A 13,565-nucleotide genomic window follows, 5' to 3' on the forward strand; every position below is an offset into this window, starting at 1 on the left:
TGTTGGCATAGGTTCGTCCCACCACGATGGCACGGGCTAAACACATCTGGTCATGAGTGTTGTTAATTCAGACGAGACTCTTTTTGGTGTTGCGAAGGTCGTCCACCAATAACATCTTTTTGCGTCCAGTCCCTTGAGGAGGAGAGACGTGGGTCATGTCCAGTGTGGCTTTTCCATCGGTGATGTCAAACTGGTCATTAGATTGTTGTACGTGTTGAATCTTGTCCATGACTTTGGAAGCGGTCAATTCTGCAGGGGTGCTAAACTCGATCCAAACAGGGGATTTCAAACCGTCGTGTTGTATGGAAAGTCTCAAGCGATCGTCTTCTTTGGGTTGACATTGTCGCTTGAGCGCAGTGAGCAAAGAATCCCACACCCCAGTGATAAACACTTCTGCTTTCTCTAACGGCACTTCAGCCTTGAAATCTTTAAACTTCACCGTGTATTTGTAAGCCGTGGTTCTAAATTTTCTAGAGGAGCGCTTTTCCGTCTCTCGAATGGAATAGTATTTTTCAGGGTTGACTAAGGGTGGTGAACTTGGTTTAGAGGTTTCAAATTCTGGTTCACTCATGTCCTCTTCAAAATCACTGGCATGAATTTGTGCCAAGATTTCAGCCCTGGTACGAGGCGATAGATCACGTTTCTGCCTCTTACTTTCTTCTTCTTTCTTCTCGAATGAATAGGATCGTTTCATCTTGAGTGAAAAACGTCAAATGACTCAAGTTTAAACACCATAGACTAATTTATAGTCATGGCAGACCAGCGTATATAAAAGGGTGTGTGTCTTGTCCTTTCACTATTCATTTCACTCTCAAGCCGAGCACAACGATGGAAGAGACTAACCAAATCGAACGTTTCGTCAGAGCTTTGCGAGGGGTCATTAGAAAATTCTTTTCAGACCAGCCCACGGACTACTCTCCTTCCTTTCGAGATAAAAGTCAAGATACTTGCTATATCTGTCAGAAGAAAGGGCATTGGTCTTCAGAGTGTCCAGACCGTCAAAAAAGAACAAAAACAGGGGCTAAAAAAGACAAAAGTAAAGATACCTGTTACTATTGTCAGATTGCCCAAAAAAGAAACAAGAGGAGTCAGAAGAAAAGAGGAATTCTTCAGAAGAAGAGAGGGATTCTTCAGAAGAAGAGAGGGATTCTTCAGAGGAAGAAGAGGAAGAAAGAAGACAATTCTATTTACAAGAGGCAAAGAAACAGGAGAAGAAATGAAGAAGGGAAGAAAGTGAGGAAAAGACGGTGAAGAAATTTAAAAAACAGAGAGAATAAACAAGGAGAAAGAAGTCAATGAACTTTTTTTAAAAGTGTTCTGTTGTGAATTGTGAATTGGATTGTAACAATGGATAAAAGAATAAATTAATTATATAAGGTAAGTGTCTTTGAGTTATGATTTTAAAATAAGAACGTACACTCAAGCACTCATACACAGACACGTACTATAGGGGTAAAATGGGTTGTTTATTATTATTTTTTTTTAGTTATTGGCAAATTGAAAGGCTATCTCTTTTCTAGAAATGTGGGTGGCCCTGAAAAGGGCCTTTTTTTGGTGTAGGGGTGAGTTTAAGCAATCAACTTTAACTGCCTTAAGCCTTTGCCATGGCCAAGGCCTACTTCTGGACTGCGTAATGTTGATGATGATGATTGGGTTGAAATCACTAAGGGTGGTACGATAGGCTTAGTCACAGGGTTAACGTGTTTAGCTCGGGAAGGTCGTATTCTCTTCGGTCGTAATAAAGAAGTCTGATACATTTGTTTCAGACTTCTTAACTCCGCTAAAATGTCCAACAGTACCGTGATCGTTTGATTTTCACCCTCTTGTTTCTTTGCTGCTGCTACTTCTTCTTGCTGTTGTTGCTGTTGTTTTTTTCTTACCTCTTCTTCTTGCTGCTGTTGCTGTAGGAGAAAAGCTTGTTCCGCTTCCTTTTGTCGTTGTATAAATTTCTCCAATTCTTCTTTCTGTCTCTGTCTAAAATTCTCCACTTGCGGTAATGAAGAAGGTAACGAAGGTTCCGGAACAAATTCTTGCGAGGAGAGAAAATCCACAAAATCCCAATTCACCTCTTCTGAAAGTAAGTCCGGGTTCCCTTGGGCAGTCTCCCCTGTTGGTGCACCCCAATGGATCGTTTTCTGAGTTTCCGTCATGTTGAATCACTGTCGCATAGATTGACTGCACACAAGCGCTAGCGAATCTATATAGACCACGTGACGTCACAGACTACTCTCTTTGGATTGGATGCGAGCTGACTGAATTTTGTAACGCGTGTTTGGATTGGTGAATGAACTCAATCTGTTTCAATCCTTCCTCTACCTATAAATAAGCGCAGTTCACTGCATTGATTCACCTGTTCTCGTCGCTTCAAGATGTGGACCACAGTCGAATCATCCACCCTTGTGTCTTCCATGATGTTTAGGAGGGACATGCTCATGTATGTCCGATCCAAGTGGACCGTTGTACACAGGACAAACACCAGTCTGTGGATACATAGGATCTACGTAGAAAGACAATGATGCCTCAAAAGAGTGCTGATTTACGGGCCAGCAGTGAGACGCAGCCTAAGGACAAGAAGAAGACCAATGCGGTGCCCTTTATGTTAATGGATACATTAACATAATCCCAAAGGCCCTTTTCAGGGCCACGCATATTTCTCGAAAAGAGAATTACTTTTCAATTGCCTACCCTTTTACCCTTTTTTTTTTAAAAAATTTTTTTAAAAAAAAAAATCCCATGTTCAATTCCCCTTGTCCCTAGACAAGCCCAAACTCTATTCCCCATGTTAATTTCCCTTGTCGCTAAACAGACCCACACTATAGTTCCATGTTAAATTCCCCTTGTCGGTAAAAGTGACCCACGATTTATTCCCATGTTAATTCCCCTTGTACGTAAAGTGGCCCACGATTTTTCGCCATGTTAAATTTCCATTGTACGTAAAGTGGCCCGGGGGGGGGGGGGTCTGTAATGCTAATTGTCATTGTACGTAAAGTGGCCCCTATTACTACTCCCATGTTAAATTTCCATTGTCGCTAATCTTACCCAGGGTGGTTAATGTTAAATTTCCATTGTCGCTAATCTTACCCAGGGGGGTGTTTTTAATGCTAATTCCCATTGTCGCTAATCTCACCCCTTATACTACTCACGATGACCCATATAATTATAAATACTGGGTCTGTACATATAGATTCGTTCGTTGAATCTGAACGAGTATAATCAGTATCAATATTGGCCATGTAATTCACCTGTACACTTCAAAAGAATAACTAACCACCATTGTCAATGCAGAAGCACATGGTAACAGAGCCGCTGAGAGGGAGTTCTATGCAAGGAATATTGACAGACGAGGGCATAAAGCAATTTTTCCATAGTGATGGTGACGAAGAGGAATTCAAGGGATTAGAAGCAGATCTAGTTTTACCTTACGTGTAAAGACTTTTATTTTTGGTGTGCTATCGCGAGCCAAGGTTCTGATGTGATAACCGTGTAGACATGGTTATCATATCGGAACCTTGGCTAACAAAAATGTGGTGTTTTATGTCTTAATTTTGGTGTCATCATTCCTGGCATTAAACTCCCTCCCAGCGGCTCTTTTACCACGTGCTTCTGTACGGACAATGATGACACAGGTGTATGATATTTTATGGATAAAGTACGATGGAACAGGTGTATGGTATTTTATGGATAAAGTACGATGGAAATTTGTGCCTATTATTTCCTCCTGTCACACATTTTATCGTATTTTATTGACAAAAGTCTGTGATGATGGTTAACTTGCCTATCGCAGTGTATGAGTTTCAGACAATACTTTGACTATAATCGTTCTGAGTCATGGTTGAACATAAGACGTTATAATGATTCCACCATCGTGACATCCCCTGACATATCCGTGATTAAACAAGAATTTACTAAATTTTGTTTGGCGCATGATCCTGGGCCGGCCCCAGACTATCTGGCGCCCCAGGCAAGATTAGATTCTAGCGCCCCCCCCCCCCCCTTCCCGGAAAATATCAATTTCAAAATTTATAAACAATAAATTTTTAACTTTTTTTCAACATTTGAAATTTTCGTATACGCGCGATTTTCACGCACTCATTTTGCTTGTTCCGGTCAGCCTGGTGCTTCGGTCAGGCTGAATCTACCGGATTATTTGTCCCTGTATGAAATAAACCAGGATAAAAACGACCCTCAATAAAACTGAAATTTATTTATTTATTTTTCAAAACTGTTGTTGATTTGGAGAAATGCGCCCCCTGAAATCAGCGCCCTATGCGGCTGCCTAGTTTGCCTATATGGTAGCGCCGGCCCTGGACGCATCAAAGCTTCAGTGGGTGCTGGTTTCAAATCAACCCGATGAGGTAATTAACATTGTTCACTCTACTGTAAAAAAAAGGTATAGAATACTGTGAGTTAAGATGAGAGAAAAAAAAGAAGAGATGGTTATTCGCTGAAGGAAAGTAAATATCCAAATGTATTTTGACATAACGTAACTAGTTTAGCACATCAAAGTTTTATCCTGTGCTGATTGTCTCTTGAAAGACCACACAACATGAATGAAGCCTTGATCAGTGTATATCCACAGAGTATTATAATTATGGTACAAAATATGTCTGGAGGATTGTTGGTCAAAACAAGTTTGTGATTGTCAATGTAGCATTGATCACTGTACAGCAGGAACGTCATGGGGGGGGGGGGGCTTGAATTTGCATGTGCTGTAAAATTGCTGTAGCAAAATACGAAAATTAACAAGCCTGTCAAGTTTTGCCCCCTTCCCTGAAAAAAAAAACAAACTGAAATGATGTCCCCATTATTAATATCTTTCTAATATTTTATTCATCCTGAGCCAGTACGTTGATATTTGCATTAATCAAGTCTCCCCCCCCCCCCATAAAGTGTTGCCCTCCCCTTGAAAAAAAAGGTGAAATGACGTCCCTGCTATACAGTCACAAAGAAATATAGAATACCATGACTTTAAATGATAAATCAAAAGAAGAAACATACTGTTTCCAAAGGAAAAATATATTTGCCAATTTCAAACATTATTTTTTGTTGTTGTAAATTTTGTGTTCGGTACGTGTTCACGTTACTGTAACAAAACCGTAGTCACGAAAAGTTGCCTCCTAAATGTGCCTCTGATGAGAACATTGAAACTACTTGAATTCGAAAATATTACGTTGCAGTAAAGAAAGGAAGTTGAACTTTATTAATACGCACTTTTTTAATACTGAATCTGTATGTGAATTTATACAGTGCAGGCCTAGTTACGACATAAATTTGCACCGGAAGAGAAAGCCAACTAGAAAGCTAGTAGTATTGTTCAAGAGCTGTCTTGAAGCTCTCCGCTGATTGCGCGCACACAACACTTTCTCTTGGATGATTCCAGTCCGCAATTATTTTTACTTAGAAAGTATTTATAAATTTCTACTTCATATCTGCTGGTACGATAATCATATGTTTGTTCCGCTTCAGTGCGGAACTTTGCAGAATTTTAAAACAAATTACCCTTGGTCGGTTGCGTCAAAACGCTACAGAGTGACGTGAATGAATTGGCTTTGTGGGTTTAACGCCATAATTCGTCACACGTTTGGCTATAAATGGCAGCCAGTGTATTTTGTGGAGAAAGAACCATCGACCCACTGGAAGCAATTGTCAAGCTTTATCACATACCCATTTTAACCACGGCAAGACTCGAACCCACGCGGACAGAGATTATGTCGCTTGTGTAAAGGTGAGCCCCGAACAGTCCCACGATGTAAAACAGACTCAATGTTTGTAAGCATTTTTTTTTTTTTTTTTTTTTACTTTAATAAGGTTAATGCCGGTAAACACCTGACTTACAGTACAAAATAAACATATGTTACATTTCACAAGGATGTGATGCCGACATTGTAGTATAGTAGCCTACATCCTTTCCTCAGGTATACAGTACATGAAAAAAGGATATATTTGTTTGGTTCTGCTATTTTTTTTAAAAATTCTTGTGAAGATAAGGGAATTAGGTAACAAAAATAAAAATGTGTGCATTATACGAACTAAAATACATTGTACATTTTTATCTTGACCCAAATTGATGTAAATATAGAACGAATAATTTATAGCTTAAATTTTGAAGAAAACATTCATTCAGCCCCAATTAATAAACAGTAAAGATGCCTTTTCATAACTGATGTGGACCGCTCCATTGGCCTTGTGGTTAGAGCGTCTGCCTCAGATGCTGGAGGTTGTGGGTTTGAACCCTGGCAGAGTCATACCAAAGACTTATAAAAATGGTTCTAACAGCTGCCTCGCTATGTACTCAGCACGGTTGCCTGGTGTCAGGATAATATGACTGGGTGGGACATGATGCAGATGTGTCTATTGCATGATGTCCTAGTGCTAGATGTCACTGTAAACTGCCACAATGTAGACACAGGGATGGCGCCAGACTATCTGGCGCCCTAGGCAGGGTTAGATTATGGTGCCCCCCCCCCCCCCGAAAATATAAATTTCAAAATTTATAAACAATAAATTTTTAATTTTTTTTCTTCAACATTTGAAAGTTGCCTATACGCGCGATTTTTACTCACTCATTTTGCTTGTTCCTGTCAGCCTGGTGTTTCGGTCAGGCTGAATCTTCCCGATTATTTGTCCCTGTATAAAATAAACCAGGATAAAAAACAACCCTCAATAAAACTGAAATTTATTTATTTATTTTTCAAAACTGTTGTTGATTTGGAGAAATGCGCCCCCTGAAGTCAGTGCCCTAGGCAGCTGCCTAGTTTGCCTATATGGTAGCACTGGCCCTGTGAAGACATCTTAGCGATTTGACTGAAAAAATGTTTAAGCTATGTTAAAAATCCAAATCACACACACACACATAATTGATGTTGCAAACTTGTCTGGAGGGTTGTTAGTCAAAACAACTGTCTTATTGTTCAGTTGCACTGTATTTATTTAAGGAAGAAAAGTATGAGAATAAGGGTGGACAGAATGCTGTAGATAGACTGCAACAAAAACCATTATGGGGGAGATCATAATGACCATAGCTGTGCTAAAAGTTTTGTTTTTGTGCACCCTCCTTTATGTTGTATGGCCATCTATTAAAAATTGTTTCATAATTTGTCCATACCTCCATTAACAAAACTTTGTGGATTCCTTGTGCTTGGAATAAGTTGTTATTTTGGGTTTACTATAGTGACATTTCTCAAGGCAAGTTAGTTCATGCATGGCAGTCAATATAACTGGTGGAGGTAGAATGCAGGAAAAACCACAGACCCATGGAAGATACTGGTGAAGTTTCTGACATTGGCTGAACCCAAGACTTGAATCCATGTGGACAGAGGTGAGATGGCAGTAATCTGTAAAGGTGAGAGATTTATACCATGAGACGACCTGGTGCCATACCATGGAATAAGAAAGAACCCTTTCAGTATTTGGTTAGAAAATCAAAGGTCAAGGTCAGTGACTAAGAACAGTGATTGAAAGAAGACAGATGGTTTCCCCACAGTAACATTGTTAATTAGATATGATTTCTCCAGAAGAGAAAATCAGATTCTCAATGTAGTCCACATTTTATATCATCTCTGATCTGGTTTCAACAAAAATCCTCGTAAAGTATTTTTTCATTATATTATTTAACACATGATCTTTGTAAAGAGTGTTCTGATTGGTGAAAGGTTTCTACTCATCCAATGAATCCTTGTGTATAAAAAATTTATGGAAATGAAAAGAAGCATACTTGCAAAACATGGCATCGTGAGTTTTTGAGACAGAACAGGACACACTGGGTGTTAGATAAAGGTTTGGAAAAGATGTGGAAATGAGAATAGCATCAATGGAAAGCCACTGGAAATGTAGTTTTGTCAGTTCATAAGAAAACTTGGTGCCAGAGGACTTAAATTTTGTGATCTTTGCAAGAAATCATTGTTGTTAGAGTTTGGAACTGCAGCTAGTACCTCCAAAAGAAGCTGCATGCAGTGAAATTGAATATCAGAAGCAAAAATTACAGCCAGTATTAGTAGGTGCTTGAAAGGGAGGGAAAAAACTGGTTGAAATAAAAAAAAGATTGAATCATGGGCCAAAAATGTCGGTGGTGATAATAAGGAAGGTAAAATAAATATTTGTCAAGGCTGCAAAAAGAGGAACACTGGCATATCAATATCAACAGGTTATGTCCAGTGGTGAGAGAGACAAGTGAATTTATATGATTATTTGTATATAGTATTTGGGTGTTTATGTTACAGATTTTTTTTCTGAAAAGAGGAAAGTGTACTATAATATTTGCTGCAAAAATTGACAAATTATTTTGACTCAATTACTATGTGAACATTGAGGACCCCCAAACTCCCTGCACATTTATTTTTCAGTATTGTTTTAATGGAAGACTAAAATAGTTCTAGGTAATGAAGAAGCTTATTAATTTTAGGGCCAACATATCAGAGGACATAGTCATTATGACTAAATGAAGAAAATTGGTTCTGCAGAATAATTTCAGTTCTTTACCATATGCCTAGACAAATATTTGGATAACTTACACATTGGGTGGGGGCCCCCGAGTGGCCGAGTGGTCTAAAGCGCTCACCGTTATGGATCACTGCCATCTCACCTCTGTCTGCGTGGGTTCGAGTCCAAGGCTCAGCTAGCGTGGGTATGTGGGAAAGCCTGCCAGTAGCTTCTCGTGGGTTGGTGGTTCTTCCTTGTGTTTTCCAGGGTTCTTCCTCCACCAGTTATACTGGCCGCCATGTATAGCCTATCTTGTGCTGAAATATGGCATTAAACCCTAGAACAACAACAACAACAACACATTGGATGAGAAACAATTCTATTGATTGTGGATGCAAGTGTAGCCCCAGATGTTTGAAATGTGTTGCAGACAATTTTCTGGAATGCTCGTGTGTTTTCAATGCAGCCATGCTTTTACAGACCACTCAATATTTTGTGTCCAGGCTCTGTATTTGCCAGTATAGCAAGGTTCAGTCTTGTATAAAGGTGTATTAAATTCTGTTTTTTTGTGTGTGTGCCATTTAGAATGAAAAATAGACTTTATCAAGAAATATATCTTGTGCCAGTTATTATCTCGAAGCAAAATCATGTATTTTTTTAAACTTTAAACATGAGTCTGCCAAATTGATTCTCGTCATTAGGAAAGGTACTAAAGTTATTGCCAGGTGGAAGTACAGGCAGTATCTGAGTGACCTAAAAATTACTATTCAAAGGCTATGTATGCTTAGCCCCACCCCCCTCCAAAGTTTCCTATTTCACAGGTTTTAAAATAAGTGTAGGCAGGTATTTTTTAACATTATATGTATTTGATGTGATATTCTTTTACTCGTGTGGGGAAAAAGTGCTTGGGTTGGCAGTGAGAAACAGTTACAGTTGGCCATTTGGAAACACATTTTTTTTTGTCTGGCCTCACCATTGTATGGGACCATGTATAGATATGAGCATAATAAACCATGGAATACTAATTCAGAATTGCATAGTATAGGGAAGTTGTTGGTACAAATTTTTCATCAGCCTCCTAACTTCAAGTATGAGTTCTTTTATTTGTTTTCTAATTATGCTCAGTGGTTTAGTAAGTCAGTATTATGTTGCTGATAAATATATTGTTTGACTCGCATTTCTGAAAAATAATAATTTTCTTAATAATTGAGGAAACATCAAGGCTTCAGTTGGTTAAACATGAAAATGAAAGTCATTCTGACACTAAGTCTGCTGTCAGTTACAAGTATGAGGCACACATAATTCTTTGAGAGGTACTTTAGTTTGAACAACCACTGGGTCTTCTACTTTGTTGTTTGGCACACTAGGGTTTTATTTGAGGTTGCATTCAAACAATCATAATATACTTGCAATATTTCCACTTTTATCAGTCACTAACAAAACTGCCCAACTGTTGTTACACTATGAAAACGGTTGGAAATTATCATGATTTTAAAATGTATTATATCACATGCACATGTTATGGCTCAAATAATTTTTGTCCCCCTCATTCTGAGTTAAAAATCAGGGTATACATTATATAGCAGTGAACGTTATACACCATAATACAGTAATAGTGTGCAAAATGCACAGTGCCTATAATCTCAAAGATACCAATTCACAAGCACAACCCAAGTAAGATGCATCCTTTTATATTAAAGCCCTAATACTGCCATTGTGTGCAAAAGGTATATGTCAAATCATCTGAATAATACTGAATCTTGAAAGATATTGGCCCTAAACAATGTAGGGTTCCATGAAAACCACATAATATCAATATTTCATCACATTATAAACCATGTAATTTCTTCTAACGGAGAAACCTGGCCATTTTTCACATGTACAAATTAATCTGATGTTGATTGGCAATGTGCATGGGTCAGCCACTTGCAGTCAAAAGCTGGACCACAAGATTTGATGACATCATTGTTATGAATATAAGAAACCAACACCCCATGCTATGTTGGATACAGGAAGAGATTCTTATACGATACACCATTCTCATTTTGTGTCTGATATGATGCTGTACTTGGCCTAGCTTTTACGAGTATTTTTTCTTTAAAGCACTACTTGCATTAAAAAAATTTACAATCCCATGTCATATGCTTACCAATTAATATGGAAATATGCAATAGCTGGGTTTGTCATCAACCATTGTTGTTGTTGTATTGTTTAATGCCATTTTTAGCACACGATAGGCTATACATGGTGGCCAGTATTAATGGTGGAGGAGGGAAAACCCCAGAAAGAACCACCGACCCACGAGAAGCTACTGACAAGCTTTCTCACATACCCACATTAGCCGAATCTGAGACTCAAACCCACGTAGGCAGAGGTGAGATGAGAGTGATCCGTAACGGAAAGCGCTTTAGACCACTCGGCCACTGGGGGCCCCTCTTCAGCTATTGTTCAATGTTCAAAGTATTTCTTTGCCCCAGTTGATCACCAATATTTGAGTGAGACCTATTTTTATCTAATGCATGCTTTTTCTTCTCATATCTGTTTTACAAAAAGTGGGCATGTCTATCTTCATTCCATATTGGATCAAGTGCGATTGTTCATATTAGATTAGTCATTATTGGAATAATTTGTAGAATGTATCACATCACTGCTTACGGAGCACTCCCCAAAAAAGAATGGAATTATGAGTAACTTTGGAGACTGAATCAACAGGTGGGGCCTCTTAATTCTAAACTGCATATTTGAACATTGTTTAAACCTAACATCTTGGTTATTTCAATGAGCAAATTATGTCAGCATTTTTAACAAATTTTCTTACTTCTAAACTTTAGTTAGATTGGAAGAATGGTGAAATTTATGAAAAACGGCAACACTGGGGCTTTAAACAATTACTGCAATTACACTTGGTGGAAAGATCACTGATTGAATTACATGTATTTTAAATGGATTTATGAGTGTATCTAATGCTGGCATTATATTACCAAATTAGTGGCATATTTCTAACATAACAGAAAAAGTTAAATCGCTATTTCATGTAAATAAGTAATACAGATTTGTCAAAAGATGTATGATTTATCAAATATGTATCCAGAGCATCTTGATACATTATCAGACTTGCATATTACTTTGGGACAGTAGCAAAATAATACAATATAATGATGGTAAGAATACAATAAAAAGTGTGAAAAGTCATTATTTGACACTGTGCATGAAAACTTCAAACTAGTTAGTAATGAATACAGTTAAGTTACTAATGAAGAAGACCATAATTTGGAAGGTATCTTAAGGATTATAATGGCATCCCAGTTGGTGAGATTTTATAAACCCATTTCTAAATCCGGAGAAGCAAAAACCATTTAAAAATTATTGGATTTGTTAACAGCAGTATGTGTTGTTGCAGTGCTCATTGATCATTTGAGCTTATTTGGAGAAACAATGACTTAAAACACATTTACATAAATTTATTGTTTGTTTCTGATTATTAAAACTGCACAGCTTTATATTTACAACATACATGCACAGCATTGCAGCTTATAATAATGAAGACATTAGATAAACTTTCCTATATATATAGATAGATAGATATACATGTCATTAGGACACAATCACTGCAAGCCATGTTGATTTGTTCATAAGTATTAGTGCATGCACTGGCAAAGACCCACCAAATTGTGATTGTAGAAATATCTGACCCTACTGAGAATGATATAGAAGTTAGTAAAACAATAGCTGGGATTTAAGTGATTGCAGTTTCTAATCTTGCTAAGGTGAAAAAAATGAGACAAAAGTTTCTCATACAGTGGTTTCCAATTTATATCCTTTCCAGATGGGGTTCAACTAAGGTATCTCACATGAGTGTGTGTCAGACAATTATTCTAATCAGAGATGAGCCAGGTAAAGATGCAGTAAAACTTATTTCAATGATGTGTCCAGGGATCATATCAGTATTACAGAGCACCAGTATCTACATTGTTGAAATTAAAATTATTGTCCTTGTTTATATGATAATGCCACTTAACAATGTATCTCGTATCTCAAATCTGTGGATTCTTAGCAGTGCTTATCTGATCCCAAATCACAATGATGAATGAGGAAATGAAAGTTTTTCAAGGATTCTTGAAATGTTGGACAAATTCACCAATGCAGCATCTGAATAGACTGTAGACAGATGCAAGAAGTTCAGCAGTATATATTTCCAAGCTAAATATGTTCCAACACCAGTATGTTTTCCACAGTGAACTGTAATCAATGTAAAAAGTGCTGACAATTGAAGTTTAGAATTGGTGCTCTGTTTTATCCCATGAATGATAACTTGGACCAGACCAGGAAGGTAATCTTGGATTGCCCATACAAATTACTGACATCAGCAAGTTTATGAAATTTAATTGTGGCAACACTTTTAACATAATTGTTTGGCATAAAGGCATGTGGCCTATTTGGCAAACAATATACACATGTAGGCACTTTAATATATAGTTGTTATTGTTGCACATTCCAGACTCGCTAATTTAGTGTTACATATGAATAAAAGATTTTTTCTGTGAATAATGTACTGGCATAGTAAGTTCGAGGGCAAGATGTTTCCATGCAGATGTTGCTTGCAAATTTGTTTCCATCTGCTATTTGATGAGCCTACCCTTCTCTGGGGTGGTATCGGTGAAAAGTTTCAGCACACTGTTATGTCAGAACCCATTGGAAACATTCTGAAATTTACAGTGGCATCATAAAAAAAAAATGTACTGCGTATCATGTAGGCAGACTTTGAATGCTTGAACATTCCGGTGAGAAGCATTCAGTCAAATACAACACAAGTAGTGCAACAAGTCCCATGAAGGTTTTGTTCTACTGTAGTTACATACGATGGGCAAACTAAATCACCAGCAATGTATCATAATCGGGATTCAGTTAAGGTGTTTCTTAAATTGTTTGAGGTTATGCTGACATTTTTCAGACAACAGCTGTTTTCCCCTACAGACATAATTGTGATCTGTTATAACATTCACAGGTTGTTTTAATCTTTGATTACACTTTTATCTCTACTGATACCAAAGTATGCGTTCACTGTCATATTACTGGCATGTATAGAGGAGCAGCACACAGTCCAAGCATTGTACAGTTGCAAATTTACCTAAGTAAAACAGAAACTC

The 13,565-nt window shown here is 37.7% G+C and overlaps 1 protein-coding gene across 5 annotated transcripts in view; it reads left to right on the forward strand.

The window, feature by feature from the left end:
• Nucleotides 1-5,297: 5,297 nt before the first annotated feature.
• Nucleotides 5,298-13,565, forward strand: part of LOC149793689 (uncharacterized) — a 51,357-nt gene continuing 43,089 nt past the window's right edge. Inside the window, exon 1 of one of the 5 annotated variants that reach the window (XM_089967665.1) lies at nt 5,298-5,404. The gene's annotated coding sequence lies outside the window, so the exon portion shown is untranslated. Of the gene's footprint in view, nt 5,436-5,496; nt 5,770-7,667; nt 8,947-13,565 lie in introns of those variants that run through there. The other 4 variants (XM_089967669.1, XM_089967667.1, XM_089967666.1 and 1 more) reach the window with 4 other exon arrangements.

This window comes from Sinohyriopsis cumingii, chromosome 8, assembly GCF_028554795.1.
Source record: "Sinohyriopsis cumingii isolate HCF-2022 chromosome 8, ASM2855479v2, whole genome shotgun sequence".
NCBI lineage: Eukaryota > Metazoa > Mollusca > Bivalvia > Unionida > Unionidae > Sinohyriopsis > Sinohyriopsis cumingii.